The sequence below is a fragment of the Lissotriton vulgaris genome, chromosome 4_1 (assembly GCF_964263255.1).
Source record: "Lissotriton vulgaris chromosome 4_1, aLisVul1.2, whole genome shotgun sequence".
Classification (NCBI taxonomy): domain Eukaryota; kingdom Metazoa; phylum Chordata; class Amphibia; order Caudata; family Salamandridae; genus Lissotriton; species Lissotriton vulgaris.
Window position 1 is genome coordinate 265660634 of NC_141691.1, and position 27177 is coordinate 265687810.

A 27177-nucleotide genomic window follows, 5' to 3' on the forward strand; every position below is an offset into this window, starting at 1 on the left:
TGTCGCTCAGAAGAACAACTCACAAAACTCTGTAGTGTCTGAGGAAAGTAAAACAGAAGGGCACTGTAGTTTCAGACACACTTAACACTAATGACTTAACAAAGATATCGTCTGTCTATGAAGCAGCTGTCATCTTCACAGAATTGACAAAGAAGTGTGCAGACACTAATGCTATTAAGAAACACAAGGAAATCCCTAACGCATCAGCATTCTCGGAAGAGGTTGAGACAGATGACATCTTAAGGAACAAAGAAAGACAAATTAAGGATGAGGAAGTTGTCACTTTAGTTTTTTTATCAGCTAGCGACAGCAACACACACATTGTAATGGAGATTAGAGAGGCTACGGATGGGTGAATAAATTATCAAAAGAAATGGCGACTCCCCCTTTAGCAGATTAGCTAAATCTTTGCGTAATTTGGGCATAAAAGTTATATTATTGGAAGTAGATGGTTATAGTTCTGGTTAATTTCCATTCAGAGTGTCCTACACAGCACCACTCTAGGTAAACACTACTTTATGTAAAACCTGGGACATAGCACTCATTGGAATGTTTGTGATCTTTCCTGTTAAGTTGCATCATAAGTTATTTTAACCATAATAACCCAAGACTTTTATTTTGTTATGGCAAGGGAACGAAATAGAGAATAAACTATAGTTGGTCACCATGGGGTTTTAAAGAAGGGATGGTTCTTCACCTGGGTGCCGTTCAGAACTCAGCACGTTGTGCTGCCTTGGAACTATTCGCACAACAGACCGCTACTGACCATTGTTGCTTCTGTTTTCATAACACATTTTTAAGGTGTTTACTGTTTTTGTTGCGATGTATATATTTATAAGTTATTAAAGTGTTATAATCCTACTACTTTGTTGGAGTGCTATATATTTTTATTGTGACATATAATTGTGAAGACTTTGATGTACAAAATGGCATCCCTGGAATCTTCCGCTTCAGGCTCGGTCCCACACACCCTTACAGTGAGAATCCCCTCCCCAATCACAATACAGGATCGTTATCAGATAGTAGGAACGCATGTGGTGTGACGGATCTCATGGGGTGGGGGCCTTGATCTACTGTAACTCCTTTGAAGAGGGGTGATTCTTTACAGTTGGGGCCATAAACTACATCTGCAGGGCTAGGGGATAGCCTGGGATCGGCCTGGACAATCGGACACAGAGGAAGAGGAGTGTCAGAGGGTGCGGTAGTGAATAGGGTGAAAGGGTGGTGTTGGGCGGGCACAGGGTGTGATTCTCAGGGAAAAGCAGCGCAGATGGGGGAGGTTTATGGCCCATGCATAAGACAGAGAGCGGGGGGGACTAGTGCATGGGGGAGATGCTTGCGATGGTGGGGAGCCATGCTGAGGATCGGCGGCGTTCAGAGAGTGGGTCTGGTCAAGGCATCTAAAATGGCTGCCGTGCACAACAAAAGTGTGGCATTGGAAAAAAAGAAAGATGGCGCAGACAATGTTTATCAATACGAATTAATTTATAACAATTATTTTTAACAATATATTTACTCGCAGTGTCAAAATGGTGGTCAACACTTCCTGATTTCCTTCGAATCGAACGTTAACAGACGTCACGAAGCAAAAAAAAAAAACGCTCACGTACAGCCGCTGGAAGACAAGTATCAACATATATGAGCATCCTCAACCACCCTCAAAAAACATAGGGGGTCAGGATACATCTCCCATACCCCCTTATACCCATTTCTCATATTGTTTTTCCTCCATCTTGTAATGTAATTAAAACAAAACACAAAATGGCGAATTCCCGTTTCGCGTCCAGATTCGCTACCCAGTTCGCGAACCGGAAAGCGCTTCTTCCGCAAAAAATCAAATTTTTTTTATTTGTCCCACGGGACCCTTTAATAACCCCAACATCATTCCTAGGAGGTCAAGAAGGGTCTACCTTGCCCCCTTTCATTAAATTTGCCCTTCGTTTTTCTCCTCTTCTTGTCTCTCGATCCTACCGAGAGACAAGATGGCGGCCTCACCGGACTGTTTAGAATGTTGACAGACGCCGGAGAGCCAATCAGCTTCGCTTCGCAAAGCTCCATTACGCGAAAAGTTCGCGAACCGGAGCGCTACCTGGGACGCTGTCACAGATATATCTGTTTTTTAAAACGTTAATTTCTCAAAATCCACTGGAGCACATATATTGAGACCCAGCAAAGGCACATCGGGCTAACAGTCCCTACAATTTTGCCAAGTTTCGTGCAAATCCATTCAGCCGTTCGAGCTAAAAGTGAGGCCAAAGGCCCTATGGAAAAATGAATGGGAAAAACGCGTTTAGGGACCCCCCTTTTTTCTCGGCCCCCCCTTGACGAAACCCCCCCAAACTTACAGGGGCTGCTCAGAAACATAATGTGCCATTTTCCTGAAACTTTCAGCCAATTCCGTCCACAAACGCCAAAGTTATTAGACATAGAATTTTCAAAAGTCCCATAGAGAAAAAATCCTAACTATATATACCTACTGGCAATCGCCAGTAGGTAATATATATATATATATATATATATATATATATATATATATATATATATATATATATATATATATATATATATATATATCAAATCGAAACAGGAGAGCCCATTATGGAAGAACCTCACCACAGGTTAATAAAGCGTTATTTTCTTTAATGGAGGCTCGCGTTATACAGGAAACAACACTTGCTGCATTTGCATAATATCCCTTTTAATCCGACGCATTTCTTGCTTCTGGCAGCATTTCATCAGGGACTCGGGATTCTGAATGCTGCTTCTGGCAGTCTGATTTTTAAGCACCTAATACCAATTAAAGGTTCGCCTCTGTGGGCGTCGCCACTCCCGTGGCATCATGGTCCTTGTAGTACTATTTGTTACCCCAGTGGGTCAGGTGCCAGTTGCAGTCCGTAATTTTCAACTTGTGATACCCCAGTGGGTTGCAGACAGAGTTACTTCCACGCCGTCTTTTAGCCTCCAAAATCGCTCCTGCTCCCAACGCGGTTCCGCATGCATGCGTTGCCGCAGGTCTGTAGTTAAACAGCAGGGTTCCTCCGCGACCTAGGCTTAAATATATATATGCAGTTATTTTGTTTCAGTGCCTGTCTCACTGTTTTATTTTATGTCAGTGTGCACTTATATAAAACAACTATAGTTTGTTTTCTATGTCTATACACCATGTGACTCACTGAATAGGTGGAGCATCACGTAACCAAACAAATGTGTATAAATTTGTTTGCTGACCAGGTGCGCGGTGTGTGAACAAGAGCACAAGTTGCTCGAAACGCGTCACCTGAGAGGTTTGAATTAAAATCTCCCTTACTGCAGCCTTCGTGGTCCGTGTCTTCATTTCTGGCAGGAGTGTGCTGTTTGAAGATTTGCTTATATATATATATATATATATATTACCTACTGGCTATCGCCAGTAGGTATATATAGTTAGGATTAATTCCCTATGGGATTTCTGAAAATTCTATGTCTAATAACTTTGGCGTTTGTGGACGGAATCGGCTGAAATTTTCAGGAAAATGGCACATTTTGTGTCTGAGCAGCCCCTGAAAATTTGGTGGGGTTTCGTCAAGGGGGGGCTGAGAAAAAAGGGGGGTCCCAAAACGCGTTTTTTGCATTGAGTTTTCCATAGGGCGGTTGGACTCACTTTTAGCTCGAACGGCTGAATGGATTTGCACGAAACTTGGCAAAATTGTAGGGACTGTTAGCCCGATGTGCCTTTGCTAGGTCTCAATATATGTGCTCCAGTAGTTTTTGAGAAATTAACGTTCAAACCAAGATATATATCTGTAACAGCGCTCTGGGCAGCGATCCGGTCCGCTTACTTTTCGCTTATCGGAACTTTGCGCGCAGAAAGCTGATTGGCTCTCCGGTGTCTGTCAACATTCTAAACAGTCCGGAGCGGACGCCATCTTGTCTCTCGGTAGGATCGAGAGAGAAGAAGAGGTGGAAAACGAAGGGGGAATTTAATGAAAGGGGGCAAGGTATCCCCCTCTTGACTCCCTAGGAATGTTGTTGGGGTTATTAAAGGGTCCCGTGGGGAAAATAAAAAAAAAATGATTTTTCACGGTAGAAGCGCGGCCGCGAACTGGTAGCGAAACGGGAATTCGCCATTTTGTGCTTCGTAAATTAAATTACTAGTTATAAGTGGGTGCGGGAGACGTATCCTAATCCCCTATGTTTCCTGAGGGTGGGTGAGGAGGCTGATATATGTTGATACATCTCTTCCAGCGGCTGTGCGTGAGCTTTTTTTTTTTTTTGCTGCGTGACAGTCCGGAGCGGCCGCCATCTTGTCTCTCGGTAGGATCGAGAGAGAAGAAAAGGTGAAAAACTAAGGGGGAATTTAATGAAAGGGGGCAAGGTATCCCCCTCTTGACCCCCTAGGAATGTTGTTGGGGTTATTAAAGGGTCCCGTGGGGAAAATAAAAAAAAAATGATTTTTCACGGTAGAAGCGCTTCACGGGCCGCGAACTGGGCCGCAAACTGGTAGCGAAACGGGAATTCGCCATTTTGTGCTTCGTTAATTAAAGTACTAGGTATAAGGGGGTGCGGGAGACATATCCTAATCCCTTATGTTTCCTGAGGGTGGCTGAGGAGGCTGATATATGTTGATATATCTCTTCCAGCGGCTGCGCCATCTTGCCTTTTTTCGAATGCCACAATTTTGTCGTGCACGGCAGCCATTTTAGATTCCAGGCTGGTTCCAGGCTATCATCTAACCCTGCGGATGTAGTTTATGGCCCCAGCTGTAGAGAATTCAGACATGCCAATCCTCCTGATTCAGGCGTGTGAGTACTGATTTCAGTGCTAGTCTCCCGCCTCCCGATTTCTGCAAGCAAAAACCCGGGGGCATATTACGAACAACTAGCGATAATTTTTGTCTCTAACTTGTTTAGAGACAAAAATTATCGCCGCACATCGGCGATTTTTATCGCAGATAAACCTTGCTATTATCGCAGAAAAGTCAGCGATATTCATGTATTATCGACCTAATGCTCTTAGCCATGTTATCCACCTCCCATTGGATAACATGGCTAAGAACTGCTCAGGGCAGGTGTTAGATTTTGGAGATATTCGCGCTTAGCGCGAATATCTCCAAAAGTTGGTAATAGAAGGTAGCGATGTTAGGGACTGTTTCCAGTCGCTAACATCTTGGCACGCCACTTTGCATGTCATTAGTGATAAGTATCACTGACATGCAAAGCGGGGCCCAAGATGGTCGCTATCTCCTTTTAGCTGTCACTAACTGGTGTTAGCGACAGCTTGATAATAGGGAAATAATTTTATCTCCGCTTTCATGGTTTTTAAAGCCAAAAAAGCGGAGATAAACCCCCTTGATAATATGCCCCACGATTCCTTGGGGGTTTCAGCTGACAGGGCTTGGTATTGTGTTACATGGTAATTTTTCCATGAAACGTCAGAGGGTCGATGTAGGGGTTCTAGAAGAGGTGATAAACCATTTAAGCCTCATGAACAAGCGCATGGTCTTTTAAAGATTTGTGAAGTACTCGGGGCGGCGGTGTGTGTGTGCCCTCTTTCAGGAGCGGGCGGGGGGGCACTGCCAGCAACTTGCCAGGTCAGGTAGTGTTCAACACGTGCATCACCCTTTCTCTGCCTGCTATTGCGCTCCATGCTTCGGAAAGGTAAGAAAAAGAACGTGCATTTGAGTTTGAAATGTCCGATCCTGCAGCAGCACACTTCCAAAGCCCACACATGACAATAACCCGAATCAAGGCCCCATTCACCCGTTTTTAAAAAAATAGATAACACTCCAACAAAGTAAGGTTATAAAACTTTATTAACTACTAACTTTAACAAACGGAACAAAAACTAAAAACATTTAAACATTTCTCAACACAAAAAGCAACAATGGTTAGAAGCTGTCTTTTGTGCGAATAGTCCCAAGGCAGCACAACGTGCAGAGTTCTGGACAGCACCCAGGTGATGTCGCCTGGGTGCCGCACTGGTTTAGGGATCCTACAATGCTGCTCCGAAAATTGGCGTGGGGCGTCCCGGGTGGGGCGGGGGGAGGCCTCGTCAGTAGCGGTCTGTTGTGCGAATAGTCCCAAGGCAGCACAACGTGCAGAGTTCTGGACGGCACCCAGGTGATGTCGCCTGGGTGCCGCACTGGTTTAGGGATCCTACAATGCAGCACAGAAAAACAGCGTGGGGCGTCCCGGGTGGTGCGGGGGGAGGCCTCGTCAGTAGCGGTCTGTGTCCAGTGTCACATGGCTGACACAACATGTACGACAGGCACCCAGGTGATGTCCAGTAAACTGCCGCACTGGTTTTGGTATCCTACAATGCTGCTCCGAAAATTGGCGTGCGGCGGGCCGGGGGGGGGGGCGTGGGGGAGCCGGCGTGAACGGGCCTCCCCAGGTGGCGGCCATCTAGCTGAGTTGCGCTCGCTCTTGCGGCCACAGCGTCTCGCTCACCATGTTGTTGAGTTGCTCCCACTCTTGCAGTGCAGCGATAGGCGGCTGCCACATGGCTCTTAAAATGGCGGACGGCTCCTCGGTTTTGGGCCTGGTCCACTGAAATGGCCCTGGGACACTTTGGAACTCGGACGCTTGCCTGCTAGGGCTTGGGCTCCATTCTCGAAAAGCGTCCCCTCAGCCGTGAAGATTGTATAAAAGTCTTGGGGGCCCCCGACTCCCGCAGGCTTCCGGTGGGGAGCGGCTGCCATGATTGCTCGCGGAATGACCACGACGGAGCCACGAGATGGTGGTGCTCTCATGCTGACGCCAGCTTCAGTCTGAATGATCCAGAAACAAGGTGGGGCTTTCATCGTTTGGGAAAAAAAAATGTTCTAAACCAATGAAAAGTGTTATTTTTAGGTCATATGACCAAGCCTTCCATCTTTAGGAAACCAAAAGTAAAATGAACCAATGAAAAGTTTTATAAACAAGTCACATGACCTGTTATGCGACATAGGGCTACAAAAAGCGTAGAAAATCCGTTGGCACGTGAGGCGGCGTCAGTAGCGGACCGATGTGCGAATAGGCCGAAGGCAGCACAACGCGCCGAGATCCGGATGGCACCGAGGTGGTGTCCAGCAAATTGCCGCACTGGTGTGGCCATCCTACAATGCTGCGCCGAAAGACGGCGTGTCCAGCTGAGTTGCGGTCACTGTTGCGGTACAGTGACTCGAACGCGCCGAGATCCGGATGGCGCCGAGGTGGTGTCCAGCAAATTGCCGTACTGGTGTGGCCATCCTACAATGCTGCGCCGAAAGACGGCGTGTTCAGCTGAGTTCCGGTCACTCTTCCGGCACAGTGACTCGAACGCGCTGAGATCCGGATGGCACCGAGGTGGTGTCCAGCAAGTGGCTGCACTGGTGTGGCCATCCTACAATGCTGCGCCGGAAGTCGGCGTGGGGTGCCCCGTTGGCTTATGAGGTGATGTCAGTAGTGGACTGATGTGTGAATAGGTCGGAACCAGCACAAGGCGCCAAGATCCGAATGGCAAGTCCTGGATGTTGAGTGCCTCAGTTGAGATTTCTGAGCAGTGCTTGTAGGACTGTTTGAAGCTTATTTGCACCTGCTGCAGCTTCACTAGGTCCGGCGGAACTTTTTGCCTTTTCCTTTCTGCTTCTTTTCCTACAATGCGTTTCTTCTGAAGACACGACCAGGTCCCTGAATGTGTGCAGGGGGACGCTATTGATTGAATGAACGCGCCGAGATCTGGATGGCACCGAGGTGGTGTCCAGCAAATTGCCGCACTGGTGTGGCCATCCTACAATGCTGCGCCGAAAGTCGGCGTGGGGTGCCCCGTTGGTTTATGAGGTGATGTCAGTAGCGGACCGATGTGTGAATAGGTCGGAACCAGCACAAGGCGCCCTGCACTGTTGAGCCTTTTTCAATGTCTGTTTTTTGTTGTTTCCCCTCCATCAAAAACAAAACAAAAATACAAGGCGCCAAGATCCGAATGGCAAGTCCTGGATGTTGAGTGCCTCAGTTGAGAGTTCTGAGCAGTGCTTGTAAGACTGTCTGAAGCTTATTTGCACCTGCTGCAGCTTCACTAGGTCCGGCGGAACTTTTTTCCTTTTCCTTTCTGCTTCTTTTCCTACAATGCGTTTCATCTGAAGACACGACCAGGTCCCTGAATGTGTGCAGGGGGACGCTATTGATTGAATGAAAATGGCGGCTTGACACAAAGCTGACTCAAGCGTTACTGTTGGTGCTATACAGACAAAAATTGGTTTTCAGTTTGTACATTCTTCAGGTTTTTTTTTTCCATCCAAGTCTGATTGAGAGTTTGTAGAAAAATGGCTTCAGATTTTCCACATACTACTCTTCAACATTCTTCCTAAATGTAACAATGTGAAACTCACTAGGAGAACGGCTGTTTCTGTTTCCTTTCAAAATGCTGCCACCAATATTTTCTGAATGGAAGACACCATCTTGTAGCATAAAGGGCCGAAAGGGGTTCTGGTCTGGCCGATGGTTGGTGGAGACATTTTGACTATATCTTGGACCTGCCCGGCCTCGCCCAAAATGGCGCCGGTATAAATGGGACTCGTAACTCTTTGCCCGCAAATGTATATCTAGAAAATGTTATTGTAAGTGGCCCTGTCGTATTTTAATTACAAAATGTACGTCCACCGATTCCGCAACTGTTAGACACCTTTGTTCTTGTCACCTAATGGCCCGCTCGTTACGTTCTTCTACAGTGTAAATGTCTCCTCATCATATACGATTTCAGTTTGCTCCGTGGCCGGCCCACGTGGTTATAGGCCCGTATTTGTATACTGACATTTTCACAATAAAGGTTTTTAAAACAAAACACGGTAGTAGTATTTTCATTTGTAAAGTTTTTACTTTTAGTGACTGTTTTCGAATCAGTAAAAGGCAAGTGAAATAAAGCAGTCCAATTACATGACGGATAAAAGGTATAATATGTAGGAACGCAGTAAAGATAAATGGTCAAGGGCAGTTGTGTTTTTCATGTCTGCAACATAAAGTGATCGATAAGAATCTGATAATCAGGCGTATCGGCGACTAAGACAGCAGGCCGAATCTCTTTTACTCAACGGCTCCGTCATGGAAGGAAGAAACGCCCTTTTTCTCGAAAAAGGAATATATTTTACTTGCAAGACAGTTGTAAATTTTCCGGGAAAGTACATTAGCCTGGAATATTATAACATATGTTTGAAAAAAAAATATTGTTCGAAAATAATAAAAAGCGTAATTTTTAGGTCATATGACCAAGCTTTTCATCATTAAATTAACAAAAGTAAAATGAACCAATGAAAAGTTTTATTAACAAGTCACATGACCTGTTATGCTTACGTTACGCGCTGCGCGCCGCGCCTCGGATCACTTCCGGGTGCGCTAACGTGGCGTGTCATAAAACGCATTACGCGACAACGTAGGTCAAGAATATAGTCTAAATGTCTCCACCAACCAGCGTTCAGAACACAACCCCTTTCAGCAGTCCAAAAAGTTCTGTTAAATGACAACAGAGGGGACAGGCAACAAGAACCATCAGTCAAAGAGGGGAGGGCAAGTTCTTCTCTTCCGGGTCATGTTGGGGCGCTACCGGAACTGATCGAATTGGTAGTCTACAGTGTTTCTGGATGTTTCAGACTAAAGCTGGCGTCAGCATGAGACCACTACCATCTCGTAGCTCCGTCGTGGCCATTCCACGAGCAATCATGGCAGCCGCTCCCCACCAGAAGCCTGCGGGAGTCGGAGGCCCCCAAGACTTTTGTAGAATCTTCACGGCTGAGGGGACGCTTTTCGAGAATGGGACCCAAGCCCTAGCAGACAAGCGTCCGAGTTCCAAGGTGTCCCAGGGCCATTTTAGTGGACCAGGCCCAAAACCGAAGAGCCGGCCGCCATTTTGAGAGTCCTGTGGCAGCCGCCTATCGCTGCACCGCAAGAGCGGGCGCATCTCAACTACATGGTGAGCGAGACGCTGTAGTCGCAAGAGCGGGCGGAAAACAGCTGAATGGCGGAAGAGGCACAGTGTAGCAAAAGCGGGCGGAATGGCAACTAAAACGATAAAGGGGCGCCCCACTACAGCTTGTCTTCAGGTCAAACGGATTGTGGGACAAGGTCCAGAATTGAAGAGTCATCAAAAGGCAAAAAGTTCCGCCGGACCCCGGGAGCCGGCCGCCTATGTCGGGGGCGATCTCAGGCTACACCAGTGCTATAAGACTTGGGGAGGGTGTCGGAGCCAAGCGTCTTCTCCGAGTCCATGGCCATCACACCGCCCCTCAGGGGCCTCCGTCAAGCTGTTTAGGAAGGTAACATATCACATTGTTTTCTAATGCAGTCAGGTCCACAAACGACACTCACTTACTTTGAGAATAGTGAAGCTGCAGTAGGTGGAAATAAGCTTCAGACAGTGTTACAAGCGCTGCTCAGAACTCTTAACTATGGCACCCAACATCCAGAACTTATGCTATTTGAGAATGGTAGTGACATCGAAGCATCTCAGGGACCAAAACCATTAACGTACTTTCACGTATGAAAATCTTACTTGGGGAGGGGGCAGGAGCGAAGCGCCCCCTCCCAGTCAGCGCCACCACACCGTATGTTGAAAATCTGAAGCCATCGTTCTACAAAGTCAACCAAACTTGGATTGAAAAATCTAGAAAAATGTACAAACTGAAAACCAGTTTTGGTCTGCATAGCATCAGTAACAACGCTTGAGTCAGCTTTGTGTCAAGCCGCCATTTTGATTCAACAAAGCACAGGCATTGAAAAAGGCTGAAATTCAGAACTCTAAACTATGGCACCCAACATCCAGGAGCTTGCTATCCGGATCTTGGAGCCTTGTGCTGTTTTCGATCTATTCACACACCGGTCCACTACTGACATCATCTTATAAACCAACGTTATGTAAATAGTTTTTTAATAAAATGTTTTACCCTGTTTCTTTGCTGGTGTGTTGTCTATATTTTTAATATTTGCATAGGGTTTGTCGTTATTTTGTGCGGGATGGGTGATGGAGCCGAGCTGTCTTGCAGCCCTCATGGTGTGGAGCTCAGTTCATCTCACTATTTTCGTATTTCTCAAGAAGGGTTGTTCCTAATATTTCTATTTTAGCGAGGTCAAAAAGAGATCCAATTAGTGGCCTACTGATTTTGCTCGATTACTTTTATTTTTTTACACGATTTTTCACTATCTGCAAAGACTAAACAGAGTATTGCGACTTTGTGCTTGTTTGTAAATAGAGAATGATCCAAAGAGAACCAATTCTAAAACAGTAAATGCTTGGACAACAATCAATCAAATGGAGAGACAAGGAGGCACGACGGATTACAACGGGGGTAAAGGCCTGCGTTAACTACCCTTCAGTATATGCAAAGAGAGAGTACTACTAAGGCAAAAGAGGGGAGGGGGGGGGGGGGCAGCGTTCAAAGCACATCAGCGTGCATAAATACGAAAATGTTTTTATCTATCACGTACTTGACATTTTAAAGCTTTTCATATTTGCTATTAAAAAACCAATGAAATTCACAGAAAAAACCATAGGTTATAGTGGATATATAGTTAGGAATTTGCATTTACAAAACCTTGAAAATTCAATGAAAAAACCATAGGTTATAGGCCATATATAGTTAGGAATTAGCATTTACAAAACCTTATTTTACTCGCATAAAACCATTGAAATTCCATATATAGTTAGCTAACTATAAGCGCTAACTATATATCGCGCACCCGCAATCCACTGCTGATGATGTCACATATTACATCATTCATGACATGGTCAGTGACATCACTGATGACATCACTGATGACATCTCAAATGACATCACTGATGACAACTCAAATGATATCAATGATGACATCTCAAATGACATCACTGATGACAACTCAAATGACATCACTGATGACATCTCATTTGTCATCACTGATCACATCACTCATGTGATAATACAATGAACCTCTTCAGACTCTAATATAACCTTACATACACTCAGTATAAACAGACACTCACAGACTGTCACTCATCCATGGAGTTACTCACACACCTAGTCAGTCATGCAAAGAATCAATCACACCTCCATTTCCTCAACTATACAGTTATACACATCTTACTTATTCAAACATATAATAACACATATTTACTCTCTTATATAATCCCTGATACAAGCTCACAGTGATCGATACAGCCACTCACACATTCACTGGCTCTTATGTTCAGTTATTTATATATCTCAACTCTCACATGTATTGTGTTTTACATACGTACTTACTTGCACATGTAGCAATGAGAAATCCATTCACTCACCAACACACCCATGCACAGTCAACCGCCCATATAGCTGTTTCCACATGCACTCTTGAACTCATACTCCTAGTGAATCAACTGCTTACACATCTATGCACAGAGTCACGCACCTCCCAGCCACCCACACACACACTCAGCCTCCCATTCAAATATTTGGGCAACCAATCAATAACCCATATGGCCTCTCTTATAGCTACTGATCAACACATGCAGCAGCTTACACAACATCAAACATACTGATGCACGAATTAAGACAGTTTAGTCACTAACCCATGTACTCAGTGAGACACATTTAATCACTCACTCATACAGTCAGTCATGCACCTACTAAATTCTTCATCCAGACACTTATACATCCACTCATTCTTCAATATGTGAAACATATTTAAACTTTACAGACACATACAATCACTGGATGTTGTGATCAGTGATGTCATCAGTGATGTCACTGACCATGTCATGAATGATGTAATATGTGACATCATCAGCAGTGGATTGCGGGTGCGCGATATATAGTTAGCGCTTATAGTTAGCTAACTATATATGGAATTTCAATGGTTTTATGCGAGTAAAATAAGGTTTTGTAAATGCTAATTCCTAACTATATATGGCCTATAACCTATGGTTTTTTCTGTGAATATATATATATATATATATATATATATATATATATCGATATTTTGTAAAACTATATTTTTAACATCAATATTTTTTTTCCGATATGTTTGTACTTACCAGTTTAAGTATAGGGAGTCCATATTTTTGCATTCTATATTTTTTCATTGATATTTTTCACATGTATATTTTTTACATTGATATTCTGTCAGTGAACCGCTGGTGTTTCCTACAGTGTTCTAATGAACAACTAGAGCACTATCATCTATATCTCTGGAAAATTTGTGGCACACCTGATAACATCTTGATGGATACAAAAAAAAGAAATAAAAAAATGAATGTGTCCTTCTATAACGAATCTGGTGCCATTTTAAGCGCTCTGATACCCGGTGTCTAGTTTGCGCTATATAAAACTCGATAACAAAAACAAAAAAAACGAACGTTGTAAATCTTAAGCATTTGCTTTCGGAATCAATATAATGGAATGGATTTTATTTTCTAAATATTTATGAAACAAATCTGGAAAGTGATTGAAAGAATACAAGCAACAGGCTATCAGTTTACTACCTAGTGATCAACTGCAGCTTTATCACAAAGATCTAATGAGCAACTACAGTGGTAACATTTTGAATCAGCATCAAAGATGTGGCACACCTGACCGCACCCTTCATGGAATCAAAGCTGTAAAATGGAAAGCATTCCCTACAGAAAATGCTGCAGTAAATGAAGAAACTAGGGGGTAGTTTTGTCGCAGAAAATATTGTAGGTACTCTAGATATCTAAAATGATGTCACATTTTCTGAGAGTTCTTAAATGTCTACCTCAGCGATTTCAGTGAAGCATTCGTACATTCAGAGTCAAACATATAGTTCCAAAACCAACAGAAGTTTGTCATTTAACTACCTAGTAGTTAACTGCAATGTCAGCACAGAGTTCTAATGAACAACTAGAGCACTAACCTTATGTGGCATATTGATCAATGGGTTGCGCCAGCCTTGAATCCCATAGTGTGACGTAGGGCTGCCGCAAGCAGTAAGTAATTTTTAATAAACAAAGCATCTACACAAGTTTGTCGATTTTTAAGGTTGTATGGGGAACATTTTGAGCCAAATTCCGCTGCTTCATGCAGGAGTTAAGTTATTGTGACCCGGGGGGCAGGGCAGCTTCCCGTGAGGGGTCTCACATCCCCTTCGACATCCCCTACATGTATGCCCCCCTCTTTCTCATCCTTGCAGCAGCCCGTGGTTTGGAACAGGGCAGCGCCTTGGGACTCATCCAGCTCTTGGGAAGAGGAGGGACGCTGTTTCTTTAACTGGACAGAGGACGACCTAGACCACGCCCCCTCTTCAGCTGGGACCCCAGAACTAAAAGCCGAGCCTTCGGATGAGGAAGTGTGTTCATCACCCGGAGGTGTCGTGGAGTCGAGCAAGGAGGACGGAGACGTGCCGAGCAGAGGGAGCAGAACCAGTGACGAGAGCGAGGAGGAAGACAGAGTGAGGGAGGAGGCGAGCCCAGCTGTTGCAGAGCCAGGAGCCCAACGACATCGCGCATCGCCCAGCCACACTTCAAGGGAAGTGTGGCTAACCCAGGTACGGGACCGTATCGTGGGCTGGGCGGGTAGACAGGTGGGCACAGGCGGCCTATCAGGTGGCCAACGCCACGGGACAAACTCCATAGGACAGATTAAAACCGTCATTTTAGACCACCTGGGACTGGATAGTGAAGCCTACAGGGTACGCTTCAGGAAGGAAAGGGGAACCCCGGGGGATAACCCTAAAACACTATTCTTCAGAATGAAAATGGCTGCCGACAAGTGGCTGACACCGTTAACCAGTACTAAAGAAGAGATCATGGACAAAGTATATCTCAAGCAATATCTGGAGGCACTCCCTTATCCTACCCAAAGATGGCTAAGACAGCATTCAAATATGACTACCACCCAGGCGATGGAAAAGGCAACCACTTTTTCTAGGGCTCAACCCAAGCCCCATCCGTTTGAGCCAGAAAAACCGAGCAGGCCATCACCCCGATTTGTAAAGAACACTCGACCCCCTCCTGTGTTCCAGCCGACAAGACCTATAAGGCCGGAGGGTCTGCTTTTCAAGGGGCCCCAGTGCTTTGAGTGTGGGTTTTGGGGACACATAGGCCGCATGTGTCCGCAGAAAAGATCCCCAGAAGAGCCGATGGAAGTCGGCTACCTGCCAAAACCGATCATGTATTCAGCTGAACTGGGAGGAGCGTTCTATGTAAGTGTGTGGGTGAATGGGACGAGGGCAAAAGCCCTCCTGGACTCAGGGTGTAAGCAGTCTGTAGTGCGGGGATCCCTGGTGAGGGGGGGTCAGATTGTCCCAGAGACCTTGGTTCATATTAAATGTGTCCATGGGGATGTGAAGACATATCCAGTAGCCTACATTCCCCTACAAATGCCAGAAGGGAAGACAGTTGTGGTTAAGGTGGGGGTGATGGAGACCCTTCCCGAGGAAATCATCATAGGGACGGATAATTCCCATTTCTTAGACACGTTTAGTAAGACCCTGAAAAGAGAGAACCCTGACGTCCCTAAACCTGCTATGGTGACAGCCGATCCCTGGATAACGGATCGGAGTTTCAAGTTTGCCCAGGCCAATGATGCCAGTCTGTACAACGCCTGGGAACAAGCACATTAAACCCAAGATGACCCCACTCCCAGATATCCACGCTTCCTGATCCAAAGTGACCTACTGTACAGACAGGGGAATCCAACAGACGCCCCACAGTTGCTTGTTCTCCAAGACTTTAGGGAACAGATAATGTACTACTCGCACACTCACTTGTTAGCAGGGCACTCCGGGACGGAGAAGACAACCCAGAACGTGCTTCGCTACTTCTATTGGTCGGGAGTGTACAAAGACCTCAAAAACCATTGCCAGGCCTGCAACATATGTCAGAAAAAGAACACCACCCGTCCACCTGCCGTGCCCTTGCAGCCTCTCCCTATAATCGGGGTACCCTTTGAGAGGGTCGCCATGGACCTGATCGGACCGCTGCTGAAGACCAAGAGGGGCAATATGTACGCTTTGGTCATTGTAGACTATGCGACCAGGTTTCCGGAGGCATTCCCGCTCCGAGCCCCAACTAACAAGGCCATAGCGGATCGTTTCCTTGAGCTGTTTTCACGGGTCGGTTTTCCAAAGGAGGTGATCACAGATCAGGGCACACCCTTCATGTCTAAACTTATGAAGGAGGTGTGTGCTCTGCTGAATCTCCACCAGATCCGGACCTCGGTATATCACCCTCAAACGGACGGACTGGTGGAACGGTATAACGGCACCCTCAAGGCAACTATGAAGAAAATGCTGGCTGTTAATGGGAGTGACTGGGACCGGATCCTCCCCCTGGCCCTGTATGTGATAAGGGGCAAAGACAAAGCAGTCTCGGGTGCTCCTCGTTCGAGATGTTATATGGACGACAACCCCGGAGCCTGCTAGAAATGACGAAAGATGTCTGGGAGACAGAACAACAAGGGGATGCCAGGAGCCTACTCGACTACAGCCAAGCACTGAAGAATTCCCTGGGTAAGATACGTGATCTGGCCTATTCACACCTGGAAAAAAACCAAGACAAACAGAAGATCTGCTATGACAAAGGCAAAACATGGAGAAGATTAGCCGTAGGTGACTGGGCACTAGTCCTACTGCCCTCAACGACACCAAAATTCCAGACCGAGTGGCAGGGACCCTTCCGGGTGATGGAAACAATTGGTAAAACAACCTACAAATTGAGGATAACCGCCAGGAGGTCACAAATATACCACATTAATATACTTAAGAAGTGGATCGGTCCTCCCCCTCTCGCCCACAATCTCGCCCTACCCACAGGGTCCGGGACCACAACGATGTTGGACAGCCTTGTAATCAATGAGGATCTCCGACTAACCCAACAAAATAGACGATACGTTATGACCCTTTTCCCAGCTGTTCTTGGATCTGCCAGGAAAAACGACGTGCATAGAACACAGGATCGTAACCCCGAGGGAAAGGTCATCGAACAGAGACTATATTGCATCCCAGCGGCACGTAGACCAGCCATCCAAAAAGAGATCCAAGAGATGTTACGGATCGGGGTGTTCCGACCCTCACGGAGCGAATGGTCCTCACCGATAGTCATGGTACCCAAGCCGGATGGCAGTATATGCTTTTGTATGGACTTTCGCGCCCTGAATGCCGTGTCCACTTTCGATTCATATCCCATACCACGCATCGATGAATTGATAGAAAAATTGGGACAGGACAAGTACATCAGCACCATAGATCTGACCAAGGGATATTGGCACGTGCCCCTCAACGAAGACAACAGAAAAAAGACTGCCTTCGCCACCCCGGACGGATTGTTCGAATTCAACATGTTACCCTTCGGCCTTCACGGAGCACCCGCGGCGTTCCAGAGATTAATGAACGAAATCCTGCGAGACCATCAATCATATAGCTCGGCCTACCTAGTCGATATCATCGTGTTCAGTGCATCCTGGGAAGAGCATCAACAACATCTAACCGCCATACTGACCCAGCTCCAAATAGCGGGTTTACACATCAACTCAAAGAAGTCCTGGATGGGCTTCCAAAAAGTGAAATATCTAGGCTACCTACTGGGCCACGGTCTGATCGAGCCTCAGATAGAGAAAATCCGGGCCATATCCGAGACGCCTTTTCCTCAAAACAAGAAAGAAATGAGGGCCTTCCTCGGTTTGATAGGGTACTATCGCAGGTTTATACCATCCTTCTCCGCCCTTGCAAGCCCCCTCACTGACACCCTCAAGAACGACTTTAAGCCCTCGGGATTCAGAGAGCCCACGACGGCCATGTGGACCGCCTTCAACGCCCTAAAAAAATACATCACTACGAGTCCAGTGTTAAAATCCCCGGACTTCACGAGGCCCTTCATACTACACACAGACGCTTCTGACTATGGGGTGGGGGCGGTGTTGTCACAGCTGTCTGACGAGGGTACCGAACATCCGATCCTTTACAGCAGTCGAAAACTGTTTCCCCATGAGGTTCGGTATCCGACCATCGAGAAGGAGTGCCTGGCCATCAAATGGGCCGTGGATAAACTCAGGTATTACCTGGAGGGGCATTCCTTCTCCCTGTACATGGATCAAGCCCCTTTGACGTGGATGAGCAGGAACATGTCCAACAACCCTCGGGTTCTACGCTGGTTCCTGGCCCTTCAGCCGTTTTCATTTACGGTCTGCCACCGTAGGGGCATGGACAACGGCAGCGCTGACTTTCTCTCGCGCTACCCTCTCCCCGATTGGGAGAATCTAGGGGGGGAGGTGTGTGACCGGGGGGCGGGGCAGCTTCCTGTGAGGGGTCTCACATCCCCTTCGACATCCCCTACATGTATGTCCCCCTCTTTCTCATCCTTGCAGCAGCCCGTGGTTTGGAACAGGGCAGCGCCTTGGGACTCATCCAGCTCTCGGGAAGAGGAGGGACGCTGTTTCTTTAACTGGACAGAGGACGACCTAGACCACGCCCCCTCTTCAGCTGGGACCCCCAAACTAAAAGCCGAGCCTTCGGATGAGGAAGTGTGTTCATCACCCGGAGGTGTCGTGGAGTCGAGCAAGGAGGACGGAGACGTGCCGAGCAGAGGGAGCAGAACCAGTGACGAGAGCGAGGAGGAAGACAGAGTGAGGGGGGAGGCAAGCCCAGCTGTTGCAGAGCCAGGAGGCCAACAACACGGCGCATTGTCCAGCCACACTTCAAGGGAAGTGTGGCTAACCCAGGTACGGGACCGTATCGTGGGCTGGGCGGGTAGAAGAGGTTTTAAACCTCCGTAGTGCACCCGCTTCCGTTATCCTCACACTGACCCCCTTCCCTACTTCATCCCGACACTTCGTTGTAACCTCATAGCACGAGTGCCTATCCTCACACCCTTTCCCTAAACACTCTCAGCGACACAGAACCTTTGTCTGAGTCTGTATTATCTTTTTTTTCATGCACCCTGAGACCGACTCGCAAGACGGACGGGACTCCAGCATCCAGAAGTCCATGGGAGGGAGGAAAACCAGGTGGTGACTACAGGAAGGAGAAGTGTTCCCCAGGCCGCCGGCTCACAGAACTACCACTGCCCTATTACAGGAAACCCCCCAGCACAAGCACCTGTTAAAACATTAAAACCAGGTTTACCTGCACCCCCTGAGTACTCATTTCCCTTCGATCCCGCCACAGTTATGCAATGTAGGCATTCCGGTGCACAATCCAATGCAACTGTAACGCAGTGGTATTTATTAGTGTAGCACTGCGTCACGCATCATTTGTTATTGAAATGCAATGCTACAAATGCACCAGAATTGCTGCGCATTGACAAACAAACCCTAGGAAATTACGCAGTGGCTGTAGTTCAAATTTATCACTATCACACTACACTCTGGCAAGCTCAACTACACCATGGGGGTTGGTATGCTGCAACTGGTAGTAGCTAGGAGATTACCATGTATGCATCAAAGGAAGAAGGAGCATGTTTTCTCTTAGAGAGGAGGTCATACAGTCCTACAGACTGAAGAGGGAGTCAGTATTGCAATTGATGGGGAAGATAGCACCAAGTCTCCAGGCAGCAACTGGAAGGACCACTGCCATCCCTCCAGGTGTAAAATTGATGGGTGTGCTGCACATGTTGTCCTAAGGATCCTTCCAAACCACAGTGGCCAGATTGTCAAGAATTTCACAAGGAGCATTTTCTGCTTTTTTTCATCTGTGTTGGATGCCATCATAAAATTTGCACTCTAGTACCTTCTCTTCCCAAAAATTACACAACAACATCTGGATACCAAGCAAGGCTGGATTTCCACATGTGCTTGATGCCATAGGCTGCACACATGTCCAATCGGCGCCCCATGCAGCAATATCGCACCTGAACAGAAACCACAAACACAACCACTCCATAAATTTCCAGGTGATAGTGGTCCAATAGGGAATGATCATTAATGTCCTAACAAAATTTCAAGGGAGTGCACATGATGCGTACATCTTCTGCCACAGTATCATGAATGAGCAGTTTTAGAATGCATACTACACAAAACTGGTGAAGCGTTGCAGTACTGTCCAGAGACCTTCTGCCAGATCATGGCAGCATGTGCCATGTTGCCCAACATTGCCACCAGGAGAGGTATACCCATCGAGGTGTCCGACAGTGAGTCTGAGGGGGACAACCAATCACCCGCACAACTCCAACAAGCGCATGTGGCACGCACAGTAGAAGGGCAAAGGAGACGCGCAGACATCACACAACATTATTTCTGAACTATGTAATGATGAAAAAAGACACTTAAATGGCAAACAGAAAAGTATTTACTGACATGAGCCCATGCTGTATTGTGTAGCCACACAGAGATTTGTGAAAAAAATAACAGTGATTGCATTGAAAATAGAGGGAAATAAACCATATCAGGAGCCTTTAAGCAGTCACTATAATGGTTTTGATCATGGTTACGTCACCATGGGCAAATGAAGAATAACATGTCTTTCTAGCGCTACTACCATGCACCCCCAAATGGCTTTCGCCTGCATGTGCTACATCCCTCTGATGTGTAACAGAAGGTGTTGTGCTGCGGGTACTGTGCCTCCTGGCAGTGGTCACTGACATCGACAGGCTGCTAAGGCTGGATGCTTCCTCACTCACCTCCTCCCCTGTTAAGTTGCTGCCACCAACAGTACCAGCCTGGATCTGTTCCACGGCAGTGGTCACTTGTCCACGGGCCCTGACCACATCCCCACAACAGTGGGCTTTATCAATTTGCATGGCCACGGATCTACGTGACAGCAGCGCAGTGGTTCTGCTTAGCTTATTGTTGGACCTGGTATAGGCTGCCATGCGCATCATATACTGCTGCTGCCTTCTCCTCTGTGTGCTGTGGCCACAGTGGCATTGGTCTTCCTATTTCCATCCACTAACGCTTTGGTTAGTTTCGGCACATTGTCTGTCACGAAGCTGATGTTCTTTGCTAATTTTGATAGTTGCTGCAGGATTGACCCCATTTGTCTTGCTTGCAGGTGCTGCACCCGCAATATCTGGGACTCCACGCCATCCCACACATTTGAAGCCTGGGCTTCCTGTTCAGCAATGCAAGACCGGTGCCTGGGGTGCAGGTGTTGTGTTCAGGGGAGGCTGGCTGGTCACAGGAACCAGCTCTGATTCTATGGGCTGAAGTGATGGAACTTGTGCCCTGCGTTTTGTGTGTGCAGGGGTGTACTTGCTGGGGCAACTGGAGTCTCCACATCAGTCCCTTAAGGAGTCTCAGAGATGTGTATATTCTCTGTCTTCCAAGTTCACTTAAGCTGCATCTATTATGTAAAACAGTACAATGTTAGTTTGTGTTAAGGTTACTAATGTGTGACATTAAACATACTTGGCTCACATTAAATCACTGACTTCCATGCAGTGCTGGCGTATATTACTTGCCATTGTTGTCTATGACTGACCACTTGACTGAAATGCCTACAACTCTCACAATGCATTCGGTGTATGAGGGAAAACATGGACTGGAGTTCGACCTGTACACTGGGGTCGGACTGGGGAATGTGCACAGTTGAACATTAATTAGGCGTGTATGATTACCTTTTGTTGTACTAGCTGCACCTGATGTGTCACTCCCACCACTCCTTCTGATTGGATTGTGGCCTCCACCAGGCCCCACAGAGCTGTGTTGTCTGGAACTGTAGATGGGCCCCCTCCTGTGCTCCTGGCCTCCTTCAGCCTTTCTGCAATTCGCTCCTTGGCACAGCTACACAGGTCATACCACCTCGTCTTGAGGTCATCTATGCTGCGGTGTGTGACACCCACAGCATTGACTTTGCTCTTGATACACAGCCATATCCTGCATTTTTGTGTTTCTGGCACTTTAAGTGAAAGTTTCCCAAAGAGCTTGTCATGACTCTTGGACACATCCTCAATGAGGTTTTCCAGTTCTCTTTCACTGAATTTCTGTTTTCTCTTCGTGAGTGTGACACTCCCCCTGATGTTGTCTGATCCATTCTGGTGCACAGAAAGTTACAGCAAACAAACTGCTTCCTCCTCTCACCTGCTCTGAGCACTGAATGAAGCATGGGCGGGATTTTCATGGTTGTGATGTCATCAGCATGCTTTTTGCAATGTCTCAATTTGCGATATTGCTATATGCGAAATTGCAATAAGCAAAATCTCAAATTGTATTTTTAGGAGTTTGTGAGACTCTTCTGTGAAGTTGCTATTCCTATTTGCGATTATTACCGATTCAGTAATTTTTCTCTAACGGGTTCATGCATTGCGGTAAGAGATTTCTAAATAGCGATTCCATATTTTTCGCTATTTAGTATTCGCTAAAACTGATTCTGATGCATGTACCCGTAGGTGTTGTATTTAAATAAATTCCTCATTGTCCTCTACTTGGATAATATTTATTCGTCATGAGTTAGTACGACTGGGTTTAGGTGAGTACATGATTTTGAACTTGTCATGAGTGCATTTTAGGAATATGTTGTACTGTCAAAGTCCTCTGGACAACTGTAGGACTTTCTCATATTAGACTTATGCATACAACCATCTCTAATCTTTAAACATTGTAAGTGGGGATACATATTCATTTTACACACTGCAAAACACATGTAGTCTCCTTACTGTGTGGCCCTGTGTGAAAGGGAGAGGGTATTTACGTGAGGATTTGACATTTGATGACAGATTGCTGCTCCCTGCCTGCACTGGTACACAAACCACTGCCTAGCACTAACACATACACCCTTGCACCATTGTGCTAGGAGTCACACTTACTTGGACAACATCCATTATCATTGGCATTTAGTACTTGCTACAAGTGGCACATCATGCAGCTCACTTAGAAGAAACTAACAACAAGTATTTGTGTGCATACATCTCTCATTCCCCCTCGGCTGGGGAGGTGTAGCATTAATACAGGTGTACCAATTATGCAAAATTGAATGTACAAATGATGTAATATATGTATGCGCTCACACTCAAGACATGTAAGGCCTCTCTGGGCAGAGTAACTTAGCATTTGCTAATATACATAGGCCCAGGCAAGGTGCAAATCCATAAGGAATATAGGCATGTGTATCTGACTAGTATTGGTGTAATCATCCAGATATAGGTACTGGTAATTATGTTTTCTCTGAGAAATTCGATTTTCACATTAGGTAATGAAGTTGTCATATTCACTTTGCAACATATATGTGGATGTTATATTGGCAAATTACACATTGCTCATCATACTATTGCGATGGATGTAATTGGTGTGGTACATATGAAAGCATGTGCAAATGACCTTTGCTCACTCTTCTTCAGCTTACAGAAAGTGGTTAGTGTTCTAAAGTTACATAATATTATGTAGACTTTTAAGAAACAACAATGCAAATCTCATAATGCTTTTAATATATGTATATATTTTTTGTTCCAGACGTTCAGATCCTCACTTACAAGTTTATTTGTTATCACCATCAATATGTGTCCAACATAATGATGTATTGTGCTTACCCAATTCAATTGGTTACACATGTGAGTTCCCATTTACATGTGATTCTTCTGATCAGTGAGGAGGAACACATTTCGATTATCAAGTGTAACATTGTATTTTGGACCACAAGCATACAATATAAACTACTGCACAAACAAAAAAAGGTACTGTACTGGGTCCCAAAGAAGATTGCATTATGTCCTACACAGGGCAGTCTGAAATACTGGCCAGGGGGCACTAACAAATGTTTATTCGGAAGTTCTTCTTTGGAAACTGGGAACTCAACATCTTCCTCCTTTGGTGAGTTGTCTGCCTCCCCTGGAAGTTGGTGAGTTGGAATGGAAAGCAGCTGAATTATTAAGCTCAGTGACACACATCAGGGTCAGAAGATGTAACTCCCATGTTCCCAACGACATTTGTGAGTTCCAATAAGACAGCACAGTACTCCCTGGCAAGGGTTTGCTGGTTAGCCAACAAAGCAACAACGTTGCTATTGAGAGCACTTGTTGGTACTAAGAAGGAGTCAAGCTTGGCCTCCAGGAACTGGATGGATGTATTAATGGCTCCCAGCTCCCTGACAACTTCACTGGTTTCAGACAGAGAAAGCTGGTGTTTTTGTTCCTTCAGCATCCGGCTGATCTCCAGGAGGTTTTGTTTGTCCCCCTGGAAAGAAATAGAAGTGTGTTATGAAAATTCAATGATTGAATATGACATAATTGATTTCTGTACCAATTAGGAAATTATTTTTCTTCACCTTCAAGTACACACTGATTTGTGGAGCATATGTTCCCACAAGTGTATATGGCCAAGTTGTACTATTATTGCTTTATACATGGCAATACATGTACAATGTTCACACAACTTCAGTATTCACTTGGGCGGGGGCTATTTGTGTACATTTCACACAATGAAACACAGCTAGGCAGCCTGCTGCCCTGCCTGAAAGAGTGAGTACAGAAAAGGGCCACATTTTTAATGTTACATTGCATTTCTGCAGTCTGCTTGCACTGATGCTAAATTTGTGTCACAGCACCACTGCAGAGACTGTTGCACAATGTAGCAAGGGTGCTATAGCCATCAGTTTGCAGCCCAGCACTAGCCAAGAAATGTCATATATTCTTATACCTCACAATATCCTGCACTCTGCCTTTCGCACAACACTGCACATCAAGCTGCCTTGCTGTACTGTCTTGTATGCAATTTGTGCATTACGGCTCCTTAAGTTTCATATTTCACAAACATCCACACAACACCACACAGCAAGCCACTATGATGCACAGCAAGAAAGGGGAAGGGATGTACATGCAACAATTCAAATTTTTCTGGGAAATCCTGTAGTTTTCTAGCACACTACACAGTCAACTCTGACTACACAACACTAGAAACTAAGAAGCATCTCTAAAATTGATAGCTTCCTTTATAATTTGAAGTATGCATTAACTCAAACTCACTCCATTCCCTTAGAACTCAAGGAGCTCATCTGCATCGTGCCACAAATCTCTTCACTCTGTCCCACTTTCATAAACCTGTACATGACTCCTCTGGAAAAAATGAGTCACACCCAGGTACTCTACTTCATCTCTTACACTGTTGACACCCAGATCATAAAATACCTGTCAAGTGACCCCAGCACCAACAGTATGCCATTGACTAACAAGGCTAAGTATGTGTGAGATTAATTTCTCATCCTCAACCTAAGACAGCAGTGATGACGTTCTGTAACATGTACTCACCCTGGTTGCCCACATAACTAGGCCCAAACCCCTCACCCTCTAACCACCCCAGATACCTGTCCACCATCCTGGACACCTACTTTATATTGCCACTATCAACTCCACTTGCTTACATATTATTTGTATGGTCAAAAATCTATTTCATGGATCCCTCCTCACACCTCTTAGAGCATCACTCAGGCCCTGATCACACGTTGACTGTAGTACATCAATTATTCCTAATACAGTATCTCTGCACACCTGCTAATTATTACTAGTACTCAGCTTACCTTGCGGAACAATGCACATTAAAAAAATCATGTTTTTTTAAATTGCCCTGACATACTAAATGAGAACAATAAAATGTTAAAACAATCTTAAAGATTGGTCTAGCACATTGTAGATGACAGAACTGCTGATGAATTAATCTGTGCAACGGTGTATGTCCCTCAAAAGAAAACACACGAGTATGTAAGTAGTAAATGCACCATACTAATCTTCACCATTCACACCCTTTCCATAAGTGAAATAACAGGGATAAAAAGGATTATTAATGTCACCAAAAGAAGCTCATACTAAGAATATTAGTGGATGGGCAGTACTATAATGGAGTCCAGTTGTGATGTAACCCAAGTGGGATTGTCTATTATGCTACTTCCAACTTTGTGGCAGTCATTGCCTATGTCAATGTATCAAAAAGAATGAATAAATAATAAATAAACCATTGTAGTAACAAAAAAATGGATTTAACTGAGTATCGCCACAGTGACCACACATAGATATGTCTGCCACATAATGTGAAAACAAATTTTCCATGTAATTTCATAGAGGAATTTGGGAGGCAATCTAGAAAAAACTGAGATAAACAACAGTCGGCTAAATCTGGTCAGTATCGCTGCATCAGTATGGGTGCTGTGGTACCCAGAAATCAAATTTGCTGGCTGCAACATCAACATATATTTAGTGGCTGCTATTTCAGGACAATGAGCTTCTGTCCTTGTGTTGTAAGTATAGAAACAAATAAGGGACAAGAGGTTAAGGTAGGGGTAACCTTCCCCAGGCCCCTTGCAAGTGGGTCCAGATGGAACCTCCCTGGGGGCAAAGAAAAACAAATTAATGTCTCAGGTCTCACAGAACTACTGTGGAATCCAGAGTTGCTCCTGTTTTGTCCCACAGAGGCAATGCAGTAAAGTGAAAAAATGTGTGGTGCGTTTCTTTGGGGGCTGGGCCAGCAACAGGGCATTGGCGGCCTTTGGGTGGTTGATACAGGGCCTGGCAGTCGTGTCATTTGAGATTTCCTCAGTGACATCATGAAAGATGTCACTTAACATGTTATGAGTGCTATGTGAGGTCATAAGCATCTCAGTAAACTGATGAATTTCAGTTTTTTAGTTTGTGTTTGAAAACAATAGATTTTATAAAGTCTAACTATATTGCCACTTTAACATTTGTTTAAGTAAATACATATAAATATATAAGTATATGTATATGTTTAGCATGTTTTTGTTTTGCATGTCTGAAGAGATACAATACTTAAAAAAGTACAGTCTTTTTGAGCTATATTCTTTTGAGAAACCACCCATTAATATGAATATTGCTTTTGTTTTAAGCTATTGTTTTAATTTAATTGTTTTAATTCCTCCTTTGAAACTTTTTCTTTGTTTTCTTTGTTTTCTTATCAAGATGAAGTGCCTGTCAAAACAAGACCTCATGCAGAACATATGACATTGTCTGAAGGAATGTAACTGAACACCTTTAAATAAGTGAAAAAATAAAACAGCCCGAGATCTAATTTATTCCTACAACCTCTAATTTTAATGGCTCCTTTATGTACCATTGGAGCTATGCCAATGAGAACCTGAATTTAATGCATATATTAGTGGCATCACTGCATTCCAAATTGTGCAGAAACGCTCTGCAGTTTCTGACCTGTTTCAAAACCTATGCAAAAGCATTTGCATCTTTTCATTTTCCCTCCAGGCAGGTTGATAAAGTGTCAGCCTCAGAAAGAAAAAGCATAAATATTTGGATAGTGGTATTTTGTACTTTGCAAATCTTTATGTAAAAAGAGTGAATGCAAATCCCTTCTGTTGCTTCCATGTAAGAACAACACATACTCGCCCTGGTTTACAA